The sequence below is a fragment of the Engystomops pustulosus genome, chromosome 1, assembly GCF_040894005.1.
Source record: "Engystomops pustulosus chromosome 1, aEngPut4.maternal, whole genome shotgun sequence".
Classification (NCBI taxonomy): Eukaryota; Metazoa; Chordata; class Amphibia; order Anura; family Leptodactylidae; genus Engystomops; species Engystomops pustulosus.
Genome location: NC_092411.1, coordinates 270,124,513 through 270,138,890, shown reverse-complemented (window position 1 = coordinate 270,138,890; position 14,378 = coordinate 270,124,513).

The window sequence follows — 14,378 nt, the reverse complement described above, 5'->3', positions numbered from 1 at the left end:
GGGGTACAGTTAATGCTGCGGCTGAATGGTAGGGCGGGAGAGGTGAGTATAAGTGTTTTTTTTTTTATATTCCTTTTTTTAATTCTCAGACAACCCCTTTAAGTGCTTGACTAAACAAGGTCTGTAAAAGTTCATGTACTACTATTTTTTGCGAATTGGAAATGGGAGCTTGTATGAATCAGCACTGTCGGATGTGCACATATAGTATGTGTGTATGGATGTGTACATACTGTGTGTATTTACTGTGTATGTATGTATGAGTGTATAATTGTATGTGTGTGTATATAAGTATATAACTGTGTGTATATATGAGTGTATAAATGTATGTGTGTATATAACTGTGAATATATGAGTGTATAAATGTGTGTGTATATAACTGTGTATATGTATGAGTGTATAAATGTGTGTGTATATAACTGTGTATATATGTGAGTGTATAAATGTGTGTTTATAACTGTGTGTATAGATGAGTGTATAAATGTTTGTGTGTATATAACTGTGTGTATATATGAGTGTATAAATGTATGCGTGTGTGTATATAACTGTGTGTATATATGAGAGTATAAATGTTTGTGTGTATATAACTGTGTGTATATATGAGTGTATAAATATATGTGTGTGTATATAACTGTGTGTATATATGAGTGTATAAATGTTTGTGTGTATATAACTGTGTGTATATATGAGAGTATAAATGTATGTGTGTATATAACTGTGTGTATATATGAGTGTATAAATGTTTGTGTGTATATAACTGTGTGTATATATGAGAGTATAAATGTATGTGTGTATATAACTGTGTGTATATATGAGAGTATAAATGTTTGTGTGTATATAACTGTGTGTATATATGAGTGTATAAATGTTTGTGTGTATATAACTGTGTGTATATATGAGTGTATACATATATGTGTATATATAACTGTGTGTATATATGAGTGTATAAATATATGTGTGTGTATATAACTGTGTGTATATATGAGTGTATAAATGTATGTGTGTATATAACTGTGTGTATATATGAGAGTATAAATGTATGTGTGTATATATGAGTGTATAAATGTTTGTGTGTATATAATTGTGTGTATATATGAGTGTATAAATATATGTGTGTGTATATAACTGTGTGTATATATGAGTGTATAAATGTTTGTGTGTATATAACTGTGTGTATATATGAGAGTATAAATGTATGTGTGTATATAACTGTGTGTATATATGAGTGTATAAATGTTTGTGTGTATATAACTGTGTGTATATATGAGAGTATAAATGTATGTGTGTATATAACTGTGTGTATATATGAGTGTATAAATGTTTGTGTGTATATAACTGTGTGTATATATGAGTGTATAAATGTTTGTGTGTATATAACTGTGTGTATATATGAGTGTATACATATATGTGTATATATAACTGTGTGTATATATGAGTGTATAAATATATGTGTGTGTATATAACTGTGTGTATATATGAGTGTATAAATGTATGTGTGTATATAACTGTGTGTATATATGAGAGTATAAATGTATGTGTGTATATAACTGTGTGTATATATGAGTGTATAAATGTATGTGTGTATATAACTGTGTGTATATATGAGTGTATAAATGTTTGTGTGTATATAACTGTGTGTATATATGAGTGTATAAATGTATGTGTGTATATAACTGTGTGTATATATGAGTGTATAAATGTATGCGTGTGTGTATATAACTGTGTGTATATATGAGTGTATAAATGTATGTGTGTATATAACTGTGTGTATATATGAGTGTATAAATGTGTGTGTATATAACTGTGTGTATATATGAGTGTATAAATGTTTGTGTGTATATAACTGTGTGTATATATGAGTGTATACATATATGTGTATATATAACTGTGTGTATAAATTAGTGTATAAATGTATGTGTGTATATATAACTGTGTGTGTATATATGAGTGTATAAATGTTTGTGGTTGTGTAAACATGTTTTGTACAAATATTTAAAATTTTTAAGGGTATGAGTGGCCCCATGCAGAAATCTGCTATGGGGCCCTGCCTCTCCTAGTTACGCCCCCAGCTATAAATCTCTATGTCTAACCTTATACCGAGCCATGGCGTGAACTGACTTTGTCCACTAATCCGTAATTATTGTTATTTTTAGCTGAACTGAGAAGTTAGATAACTGCAGAAATTTCAGCTTTTATTACCCTGGAAGCTTTTGTGTTATTCCCCTCTGAAGGGCAGTTATCTATGCGGCACTGTAGAGTTTTCTATTACTTTCCCCCGGGGGTTAGTATGTAACAGCAGCCATATTTCCAGCATCATGTGTGTATTGTGCTGCAGTTACATCCAGCGGCTGCCCATGCAGAGTGCTGCGCGCTGCTATTATTATTTATATATCCTCCAGGAATAAAGGAGAGGAGAGGGAGGCGAGTACAACTCCGGAATAAGGATTGCAGCAATATGGGATAATAGCAGAGAGGAGAAGATGCTCTACTAATAGGAATCATTGTGCTGGAGAATCCAGGTACAGAACAATACTGCCCCCTAGTGGTGCCCCTCATCAATAATAAGTCTCAAGATATTAGTTCAATATACTAAAGTGATAGATGATAGATAGAAAATTGATACATAGAATAGACATGAGATAGATAGATAATATATAGATAGATATGAGATAAACAGATGGATAGATAGATAGATAGATAGATAGATAGATAGATAGATGTGAGATAGATAGATAGATAGATAGATAGATAGATAGATGATAGATAGATAGATAGATAGATAGATAGATAGATAGGAGATAGATAGATGATAGATATGAGATAGATAGATAGTTAGATGATAGATAGATAGATAGATGATAGATATGAGATAGATAGATAGATAGATAGATATGAGATAGATAGATAGATAGATAGATAGATAGATAGATAGATAGATAGATAGATAGATAGATAGATAGATTGTAGAAAACGGGCAGCACTCCAGATTTAGGGTGAAACAAGGTGATTTCTTTATTCCATAGTCAGCAATCAAACAGCGACGTTTCGGTCCCTGAGGACCTTTCTCAAGCCCTTGCCCGTTTTCTACAATCTATTATTGAGGGACCCACGCCCTGTCCCAGGACGCCTGCACCCACCCTACTTTGCAAGGCTTGTGCTGCTTGGACTTTCTCTGTTCTAGATAGATAGATAGATAGATAGATAGATAGATAGATAGATAGATAGATATGAGATAGATAGATAGATGATAGATAGATATGAGATAGATAGATGATAGATAGATATGAGATAGATAGATAGATAGATAGATAGATAGATATGAGATAGATAGATAGATAGATAGATAGATAGATATGAGATAGATAGATGATAGATAGATAGATAGATAGATATGAGATAGATAGATAGATAGATAGATAGATAGATAGATAGATATGAGATAGATAGATAGATAGATAGATAGATAGATAGATAGATATGAGATAGATAGATAGATAGATAGATATGAGATAGATAGATAGATAGATAGATAGATAGATAGATAGATATGAGATAGATAGATAGATAGATAGATGTGAGATGGATAGATATGAGATAGATAGATAAATAGATATGAAATGGAAGCTACTTGTTCCAATAAAAATCACCTTCATTTGACTTGAACCTTGGAGTGCTGCCTGTCATTTCCATTTCATATACAAGTAAGGACCTGGCCAAGATCCTTGGGGGGCTCTGCACCCCTCCTTTTGAGGAGTTGTTTCCACTGTGTGGACTTGAATTTTCCATGTGTAGATAAATAGATAGATAGATAGATGGATGGGGCCCCCCTTCCCCCATAGAAAATATACATATTCGTATACTCACACATCACTATAATCACACATAGGACCACATGTATCACTCGTTTATTCTGTTGTTTTTGCGCCTTTTCATTCAGGCGCACCGGTTTTGCGCCATTTTTGCGATTAAACACCAAACTAGCCGCGCAGCAAAAATAAGCAGCTTTCCCTCATCTATCTTACCAATCCAGATGTTTTGCTGCGCCTAATGATATTCATTTTCTTGCAGCGTTTTCATTTAGGCGCAAAAACGGGCGCAAAAACACTCCAGCCCGAAGGTGGCGTAAACTGAGAAGAAAGCACTGAGCCCCTTTGCAGAAGAGCTCATTTCTAGCAGCAAAGCTCAGCCAGACACTGGTACATATAATAGATACATTAGATACATTACAGACACTAGAACATATAATAGATACATTAGATACATTACAGACAGGAGCTGCAGACTCTATTTACAGTTCATCACCTTCTATTTACAAAACATTCTGCAAAACCCTGAGCTCAAAGCAAGAGAGAGGAGAACTTTGCACAAGTTTGCAGAAGCTTGCAGATACAACATACAAGTGTCCCCCATGTAATTCTGCACAGTGTCTGAGGGGGATACTGTGCAGAATTACAGGGGTGCAGCAGGAGACCAGCACTGGGAGATTCCCTCCAGGAGAAGCCCCTGCTGAGGAGGTCACTGGGTGCAGGGTGTCACACACCTGGGTGCTGCTGTGAGTGTTATCTTCATTCTGGGCTGTGGGAGAAGCAGAGAGGAGCTTGTAGCAGGATCACATGTAAGTGCCCGAATCTAACATTGCGCCTAAACTGCGCCAAAATTGCGCCTAAACTGTGTTAAAGTAAAGTGATTAATAAGAGGCAGAAAATATACTTATCACAGTTGGTTGTAGCTTGTGATAATTCTGGAAAAACAGTGCGCCAGAATTTAGGCGCAACTACTACACTTAGGCGCACAAAAGTGATAAATGTGGCCCATAGTATATATGCACCATATACACAGACGTACAGCAATATACAATACACACATACATACATACTATATGCAGACAGTGGGCCAGATTTATCATCTTTTTTTGCGACTTTTTGGTGTGTTTTTTGAGACTTTTTTGGCTGAAGTATGTATTTGCGTCTTTTTTTGAGACTTTTTTTGAGACTTTCCAAATGTTAGCGGCGCATGGATTTTAGCCACTTCCGCCTCATTTAACTTAGTAATCCAGATGTTTTTCCTAATTTATGACATGCGACTTTTTTTTAAAATGTCTCAAAAAAGTCTCAAAAAAGCTCCTAACCAGAGCAGGCGCAGATGACCAAAAAAAACCAGCAGACACATTTGATAAATCAACTTTCTTCTTTTTTGGGGTTTATAGGTGCATTTTTGTGATTTTAATGCAGATTTTTTAAACTGATTCTTTTAAATAGAAAACAATGATGATGCTTAACAATATAAACCATCATAATACAAGGCTGTTCACATTAACCCCTCCCCTGCCTGAACACATCCTGCAGGTGGGAGGTCCCCAGTCTCCATATAAGGGCTCTGACGCCATTGGGAAACAGCCAAATATAATAGCAACAGCCAATCACTATCTTTTGTGCCGGTTGACTCCTCCCCCTGCTTTCATATCGCCCTCTATACGCACACAGTGAAGCATCAGTGATATACAGTGTAAGGACACGTTGCTGAACCCCACAAGTTCTCCTTCTAATGTATGTGATAGAGGAGCAGTGACTGCGGCTGCACCATGTACAGGACACACAGGGATAATGCATCTCTATATACAAAGATGTAACAGTATTATTATCATTAAAACATAAAATTATATCCATTTTTTGATTTTTATATAAAATCCTCCCAAAAAATAACTATTAGTCTGAAGAATGTTCCTAAATGGTAAATGATTGGATGTTGCAGCAGAATGTCATCGGCTGGAGCTGATTTATAGAACTTTTTCTCATTGAGACTTTTTACAAAAAGTCGCAAAGATATGAAAAAGTTTTTTAAAAAAACGCAGAGAAGGATTTTCATCTATCTAAGCAAATTTTGACAATAGACAAATATGGTGCAAAATAGAGACACTTAGCATATAATACATGTGCCCCATATAGAGGTAAGAGATTGATAGAAGATGCATAGAGAGATGCAGCTATGTAGAAGACTGTATAACTGCTGAGTTCCCTTCTATCATAAAAATAAGTTGACTCTGACTCCTGTCTATTAACCCTTCTAATGCTGGGGGGCCACCGCAAACAAATACTTACTTTTATTAAAAGTTAAAGTAAACAAACAGCTCCCCCATGTGGAGATGATGGAAATTGTTCCTACTCCTCAGCAACCTAATGATCACATGTTCTAGTTCCCAAAGGAAGCTAATACACTAGGAAAAGAAAAAAAATTAAAACTGTATAAAATTCTATTCCATTGCCTTTTCATTGATCACATGAAAATAAACAAAGACATAAACACATTAGGGGGATTTATCATGGCGGATTTAGTCGAGATTCCCAGCTGAAAGCCAAGAATTGCAACTACTACAACCTGTACACTGCATGGGCAGGGAGGGGGCAGTGGAGGACCAGGCAGTGGGCTGATCCAGGGTGTTCCTGCAAAGTGGGACGGGGCCCATCATACACTGGGGCACTAAGTGCCAGTGTGTGATAAATGTGCCACATTAAGCCTCCCAATAAATATTATAATTAGCATTGTTATTTTAATAAAAATCCACAAATGGGCATATATGTCATGGCATGAGCTCATCCAGCAAAAGATAAACCCTACCCAGCTCCAAGATGTGGCCCATTTATCACACATGAAAACTGGTGTACAAGCCCTGAAATAGGTGCAGTTCCTGCTGTAAGTGGGCATGGAGGGGGCGTGGGGGAGAGGGTACACATTGGGGCAGATTTACTTCCCCGGTCCGTTCGCAATCCAGCGGCGCGTTCTCTGCGGTGGATTCGGGTCCGGCCAGGATTCACTAAGGTAGTTCCTCCGCCGTTCACCAGGTGGCGCTGCTGCGCTGAAGTTCCCCGGAGGCGCACTGGAATGCCCTATAATTGACCGGCCAATACCTAGTGAAGGTAAGTGTAATTTTCGCGACACATTTTTTGTTTTAAATGCGACGGTTTTTCCGAATACGTCGGGTTTTCGTTCGGCCACGCCCCCTGATTCCGTTGCGTGCATGCCAGCGCCGATGCGCCACAATCCGATCGCGTGCGCCAAAATCCCGGAGCAATTCAGGGAAAATCGGCGCAAATCGGAAATATTCGGGTAACACGTCGGGAAAACGCGAATCGGGCCCTTAGTAAATGACCCCCATTGGGTGTTTCTGCCCTGTGTCTTTTTTGGCTAGTGCACCTCAGTTGCCTGCATGATATAAAGAACCTGGAGCTTCCGGGTAAATGTAAAAGCTGTAAAAAAAAACAGAAAATGTAATGACTGTGATTGGTCAATTCCTCCACATATGGATTTTTTTGGTAGCCGTGCCCAAGTCCACTGTGCCCGATCCAGGATCTAAACGCTGCAACATTTCTACTTCAACTATTAACAGCAATTTTAACCCCACAATTTCTTTCTTTCCCTACCATTTTTTAGGAGCCGATAGGAGAAGGGAAGAAGGGGTGCAGAAGATTTAAGTTTGCATGCCCTATACTAACCCTGTACCTGACAAGTTATCATACCCCATCCACGTTCTGAGCACCTTGTTATATAATTCCCCCCTTTACTGCAGCAGCCCCCCATCGTGCCATTCCCTTTTATAACTCCCCCTTTCCTACAGCAGCTGCCCTTACAATGCCCCTATTCTTGGAGCCCATCCCTTAAAATGCCCCCTTTCCCGCAGCCCCCCTAACCTATAATGCCCCTTTAATGCTTCTCAAACACTCACCTTTCTTTTTTGCTGTGTATTGCAGAGTCTAATTCATATTGTGCAATGACTGGTATTTCAGAAGTGGAGTCTCAGAAATACTCCCATCTGTCTTAGCAAACTATTGGTGCCACCTGATGATGCCAGGGATAAGCAACGATTTTATCCAAGATGGCTCATTTTAGTCCTGTGGTAACACTTAAAGGAAACCTACCATTTGTTTTTGTGCATTGGGAACCAAACATACCTTGAGAATGCTGTAGCTACACTGATGCAGAAACATATCTTGTTTAATCCCTGATCCAAGTGGTTTAGCTCAAAAAACAGTCATAAAATTCAGGACCTTGGGAAAGCTGGGTGCAGGCTTGCTGCCACACATAAACACATTACACAGAGCTTCCTGAACTGTCCAGACAGGTTTAATCAACCTGAGCTGCATAACTCATACACAGCAGCTGGGGAGGTGGTGCAGCGATAGATTACTTCTGCCTGTCAGGGACAACACAGGGATTACGTATTTTCAGCTTATGCAAGGCTGAAGCAGTGCATAATTAGGGTGAGCCATCCACAGGAGCAACAGAGACTCATTATCAAAATTTTATAATTGTTTTTTCAGCAAAACCACTTGGATCGGGGATTAAACAAGATATGTTTCTGCATCAGTGTAGCTACAGCATTCTCAAGGTATGTTTGGTTCATGATGCATAAAAGCCAATGGTAGATTTCCTTCACACCCGTGATCAGTACCTGCACCAATGCAGAGCCACACTCCGCTGCGGCAGAGAAGAGGACTGTGACGGGGAAAGGGAAGTGGAAGGTAAGAAGAAGGGAAGAGCTTTACTTACACCTTGGACCAGAACCAGGTTTTCTACTATGGCCCAGTCTTGGCAGCGGCGCCCCAGACCTCCAGATACTATAAATAAGATGCAGAATTGTAATTAATGTGACTTCCCTACAGGTGATCCAGTTCTGTAATTGAAGTTTCGGTAATGGGTTTCAGAATAAGTGCTAATGGCGGGGACGTTCTAATGAATGGTCGCCTATTGTCCGCGCTAATTACACAATTTGCCATCAGACAGAATACGGAGCGGCTCGTTCCCTTCATCCAGTCCATTACTGAAGAAGACAGAACGTCTCGTTGTTACAAACCTTTGTGTCATGATACAGGGTCTAAAACTTGGAGATTATATATCTGTTATATGAGAACGGACCGTGGGTTCTTAAAACAGAAATTAATTGAAAAGAAACGGCCGATCCAGTGGATCATTAATTCGGAAGCCGCATCAAGAGGATTTTTACTGGGATAACGATGTATAATGATGACCTAAAGGAATTCATCCCAAATTTATGTAACGGGGGAAAAATAATGAGGGGAAAGGAACGCACAATAATATCCATCAAGTTTTGTTAAAGTTGCAAGAAAGTAAGTGAACCCTTCGGAAAGACCTGATTTGTGCATTCATTTATAATTACATGAGATCTGATGGTTATCACCTGCCCAGTGTGGATGAGGCCTGTGCCGGCAGGACCCAGCCACCGTGACCCAGACAAGCGCTAGGCCATGCTCCAACAGCCATGCAGGTACCTAAGGAAATCCAGCTGCCCCAAGCCCAAAACGGCTAGACCCCGGTGGGGGGTGTTGCACATGTACCGTTTCTGCATAGAGCAATATGCAGGTGTTTGTAATTGTTAGCTGGAGTATTAAGAGGACCCCAAACACAGTGGGGGTCATTTATCTTTATGCAGGACATTTGTGCATGTTTTTCTTTTGTTTTTGGGCTTGTAGAGGACGATATATTAGGCAGCTGAGTCTGTGGTTTTTTACGACTTTTTTCTTCAAAAAGTCACACAAAACTCTTCTGTGACCCCCTTCTAAACCTTTTCCAACACCTGCTCAGGACTGGAGATTATATGCGCCAAAGTTGCAACTATTTACTGCGTTTTGGAACAAAATTGCAATCTTTTCATACGTCCACATGTGGATTTTAAACAAATATCAGGCGCAACACTGAAAAATTCTTGCGCAGCTAACTTTTCTAACTAAGTAGAAAAGATGCAAATGAAATACAGGTGGTCCCCTACTTAAGGGCACCCTACTTACAGATGACCCCTAGTTACAGACGGACCCCTCTGCCCCCTGTGACCTCTGGTGAAGCTCTCTGGATGTTACTATAGTCCCAGGCTGCAGTGATCAGCTGTAAGGTGTCTGTAATGAAGCTTTATTGATAATCCTTGCTCCCATTGCAGCAAAAAATTTGGAAACTCCAATTGTCACTGGGGCAAAAAAAATTTTTGTCTGGAACTACAATTATAAAATATACAGTTTCTACTTAAGAACAAACCTATGGAGCCAATCTTGTACGGAACCCGGAAACTGCATGTAAAAGGAAAATTCACAATCCTTGTCTCAGGGCCAGACAGTTGCAACTTTTTTTTAAGAATTTGCGGACACGGGGCAGGCTGGGCCAGGGTCGACCTCGCCAGACCTGGTGTAGGTCCTGGTGATAATAAGGCTCAAAAAACTGCATTTGACAAAGAGCCAAAACGACAAAGACAAATTAGGTGCAAAAAATAGACTCACAAAATGAGAGCTGAGAAGGGGGAAATAAAATAAATAACCCCAAAGAGTAAAAAGAGTATAAAAGAAATTGGAAATGTTTGGGTAAATCAGATGTCCAGGTAAACGACTTTTAGAAGACTTTAGGAGAAGTGGCATGGAATTGTATTAAGCCGGTAAAGACTACAAGAAAATTGTTCTGGTATTGTTAAAGGAGTATTCCCATCTTAAAAGTTACATTTAACTTAATTCATCCGACATATACATTTCTCCAATTGGATGTTATCAAAAAATGTATTTGTGTGAAGATAATTTCACATATATATGGCACTGTTGTCCATATATATGGTTGAAACCAGAGAGCTGTCCTTGGATACAACCTCCTCCGTACTCTGACAGCAGTGGCCATACATGCACCACTGAGGCCTGACTGCTCCCCTGGATTCAGCGTTCATTACCACAGGACGGATGTGGGACATGCAGTAACTCCCCAATATTTCATATGCAAAAACAATTTCTTTCTTTGTGCAATCCCTCCAGCAGAGGTGGTCGTATCCAAAGATTATTTTCTCATTTCTAAGGGACAACATGGCTACAGGTAAATTATCTTCACACACGTACATATTTTTTAACAACATCCAATTGAAGAAATGTATATATATGGTAGATGGATTAAACTAAATGTAAATATCCAGATAAGAATTCCCCTTTAAGGTTACACCAAAAGTAGTACAATCAATCCCAGATGAGAGAAGTAAGCCAAGAGTAACAGCCAAAGACCTACTGCAAAAATCTCAGTCTACAATAAGAAAAGCACTGAACAAGAATGGTGTGCATGGAAGGACACCAGAAAGAAGAGCTGAGCTGGGGCGTAACTACAGCAGTAGCAGCCACAGCAGCTGCAATGGGGCCCACAGTGTCAGGTAAGTACGGCTATATGTTAATATTATGTTTATATGATAATATGTATATAACAATGCACATCATCCACAGTACACAACATGAATCGGCAGCTCAGATAAGAAATGTCGGGGGAGTGGGAGGGGAGAGCAGAATAACAGGACTAGGGATCTCGGATTTCTCATTCCTGCTGTATCATTCCCCATGTGTTCTGCCGCTACTGGGACAGATCTGTGTACGTGTATAAATGTATATATCAGTGCACAAAAATTAGTGCATAAGTGTATGTACAAATATTTTATTATGGTGTAGGGGGCTCCATTCAGAAGTCTGCTATGGGGCTCTGTCTCTCCTAGTCAAGCCACAGTTGCTGAGGCAATGAGTAGGTAAGTGTAGGCGATCACCCAGGGTGTACCTGGCCACCCAACCTGGGTATGTGCCATCCTGGTTCCCAATAGTAATCAATTCTGCAAAGGTAAGTCATGGCCTAGAGATGTTGGAATAGTATCCTGTAGTTAAAGGGGTTGTCCGAGTTCTTTAAAAAAGGTAAAAGTGGCCGGGAGCGGGCTGCTTAAAACAAATAAAGATGTACTTACCTCCCGGTGCCCTCCCGTATCCAGCGCTGCTGTAACTCCGGTCCGGGCGCCATGTAAACAAACATGGCCGCCAGAGCAGCGCTGGACTCAGTTCCGGCCAGACCCGACAACCTTCCGGCCCCCATACACAATGCTGTGTATAGGGACGGATAGGCGTGCCCGGCCACGGCCGGCCGGAAGCTGAATCCAGCGCTGCTCCGGCGGCCATGTTTGTTTACATGGCGCCCGGACCGGAGCGACAGCAGCGCTGGATACGGGAGGGCACCGGGAGGTAAGTACAGCTTTATTTTTTTTAAGCAGCCCTGTCCTGGCCACTTTTAGCTTTTTTTAAAGAACTCGGACAACCCCTTTAATGGAGAAGGATTGTCACCTGTGAGCAGTGCTGTAGGAAGAAGATCAAGACAGACGAGGCCAGCACAGAGAGAGAAGGACATAGATACCACCTAGTGTGATCAGTAAGTAATATCATTTATTGCTGGTATATGTATATGTGTGGTTATTCACTGCTGATATATATTTATGTGTACATTGTATTCATTACTTTGCAAGGAGGCACTATCAATGTAAAATCACCAAAAGTCTCCTTGGATATCAATAAATTAGTTTTATTTCCTACTAAAAAGCCCTGAACAAGAATGATGTTCAATGCAGGACACCAAAAAGCAGGGAATGGGGCAACGAGTATGTGAAGGTAGGCGATAACCCAGGGGGCCACCCTTCGACCCAACCTGTGAAGAGTCGTGGCACAACATTCAATTTTCTTCAATTATCCTCTAATCTATTGCTATTTTGTTCAGTCTAGACTGGAATCCAAAGTAGTAATTGCTGCAGAGGAGAGCACATATTCATGACCTCTATTGATGTTATGCACATTACCCAAAAATTTGAGAGTCCAGCCTTTCATTGCATCCATGTGCTAATATGCCACTTTATATGTACATAGCCCATGAGCGCTTTTATTCCTTAAATTTTTTTAGTTTCATTGCTAATTTTGTTATTTTTATTGCTGGTATATATTTATGGCTCAATTATCTTTATTGAGTAACAAAATAAACAAAGAAAGAGCAGAGGGCCCACAAAACGGGCATCTGTTCAGGTTGCAGCTCCATACTTAGTTATGACAAGGAGTTATACTCAAGTAGGCCTCTGGATCAGAGAAAACAACAACAAAAAAAACACATATAACCAACAATGCAAGTAAATTGGTAGCATATTCACAAATATGGTGACCTGACAAGGGCTGAACCTAAGGGTTCATTAACATGGCCAAACTGGGGGCCGTGATCTGATTGCATGATTTGCGTTCAGATTAAGGCCACCATAGATAATTCTGGTTCCCGGTCATGGCATTGATTCGGGTTGGCCCCTCGTCTGCCTACAGTGGGAGGAGGGATTAAGAGAGCTTATCCCTCCCACCTCCTCCTTCCCGCCCTGTGCACTCCTGGGATCCAGTCGGATCAGCACACAGTGCACAGTCCTGGGAATGAGGCCTTAATTCTTTTTTTAGCTTAGTGATATTAATCCATCCAGAGGACAGGCCAGTAGTATCAGATGGATGGAGGTACAACGCTGGAGACCGCCACCAGAATCAACACCAAGAGTAGAATCGGAAGTCCAGCTCTGATTTCTGGGTAGTGGTGGAGATGCAGTTTTGATCATTCCTTAATATGATGTATGAATGTTTTTGATGAAGGAATCCCTTCCGTACAGTATCAGGGTGTAACAGGAGATTGTGTTAACGTCTTATTAATTTCTGACATTCTTTCACACTTGTCTCTTCCCAGGTGCTTCGCCACCGGCCAAATATTATATTTCTGGATTAAATTTTATTTCACTCTATAGAATTATGGACCAGAGGGAACGGAGTGAACTCATATTACACCATAAATATCCTCTCTGCTTTCTACTGACAAAGAAGTGGGAAATATTCCGAAAGTGATAGGTTGTGTCATTGACTCCTTTAACCTTCTCTAAGTTCTTCTAAGTTCTCTAAGGGGTTTTTTTTCCTTCAGGTGGGGTTTGGCTTTAATCACAAACTTTTGGATACATTGGTCGAGAGGGTTTTTTTCATGGTTCGGCAGGATAGGGATCATTAAAAGGAATTCTCTTCCCTGCCCACTTTACCCTTTTTCAGGCTTTAACCATTAAAATCCCCTCTACCTTTCGCCCTTTTAGGTCTTGGAGGTTTATTAGCCCACACAAAGGCAGAAAAGATACGTTGTACTGAGGAGATCAGCACAATGGGGCTCATTTACCAAAGGGCCGAATCGCGTGGATTTCCCAAATATTACCGATTTGCACCGTTTTTCCCTGAATTACCCCAGGTTTTTGGCGCGCGCGATCGGATTGTGTCGCATCGGTGCCGGCTTTCACGCGACAGAAATCGGGGGTGTGGCCGTCGGGAAACCCGACGGATTCGAAAAAACCGTGGTATTTAAAAAAGAATTTGTGTGCTCGACACGCACTCACATGCACCGAAGAGAAGAAGGTAAACTCCGGCGGACCTCAGCGCAGCAGCGACACCTAATGGACACTGGCCGCACGACCTTAGTGAATCCCAGCAGAACCCTCATCCACGTCGGAGAACGCGCTGCTGGATCGTGACTGGACCGGGTAAGTAAATGTGTCC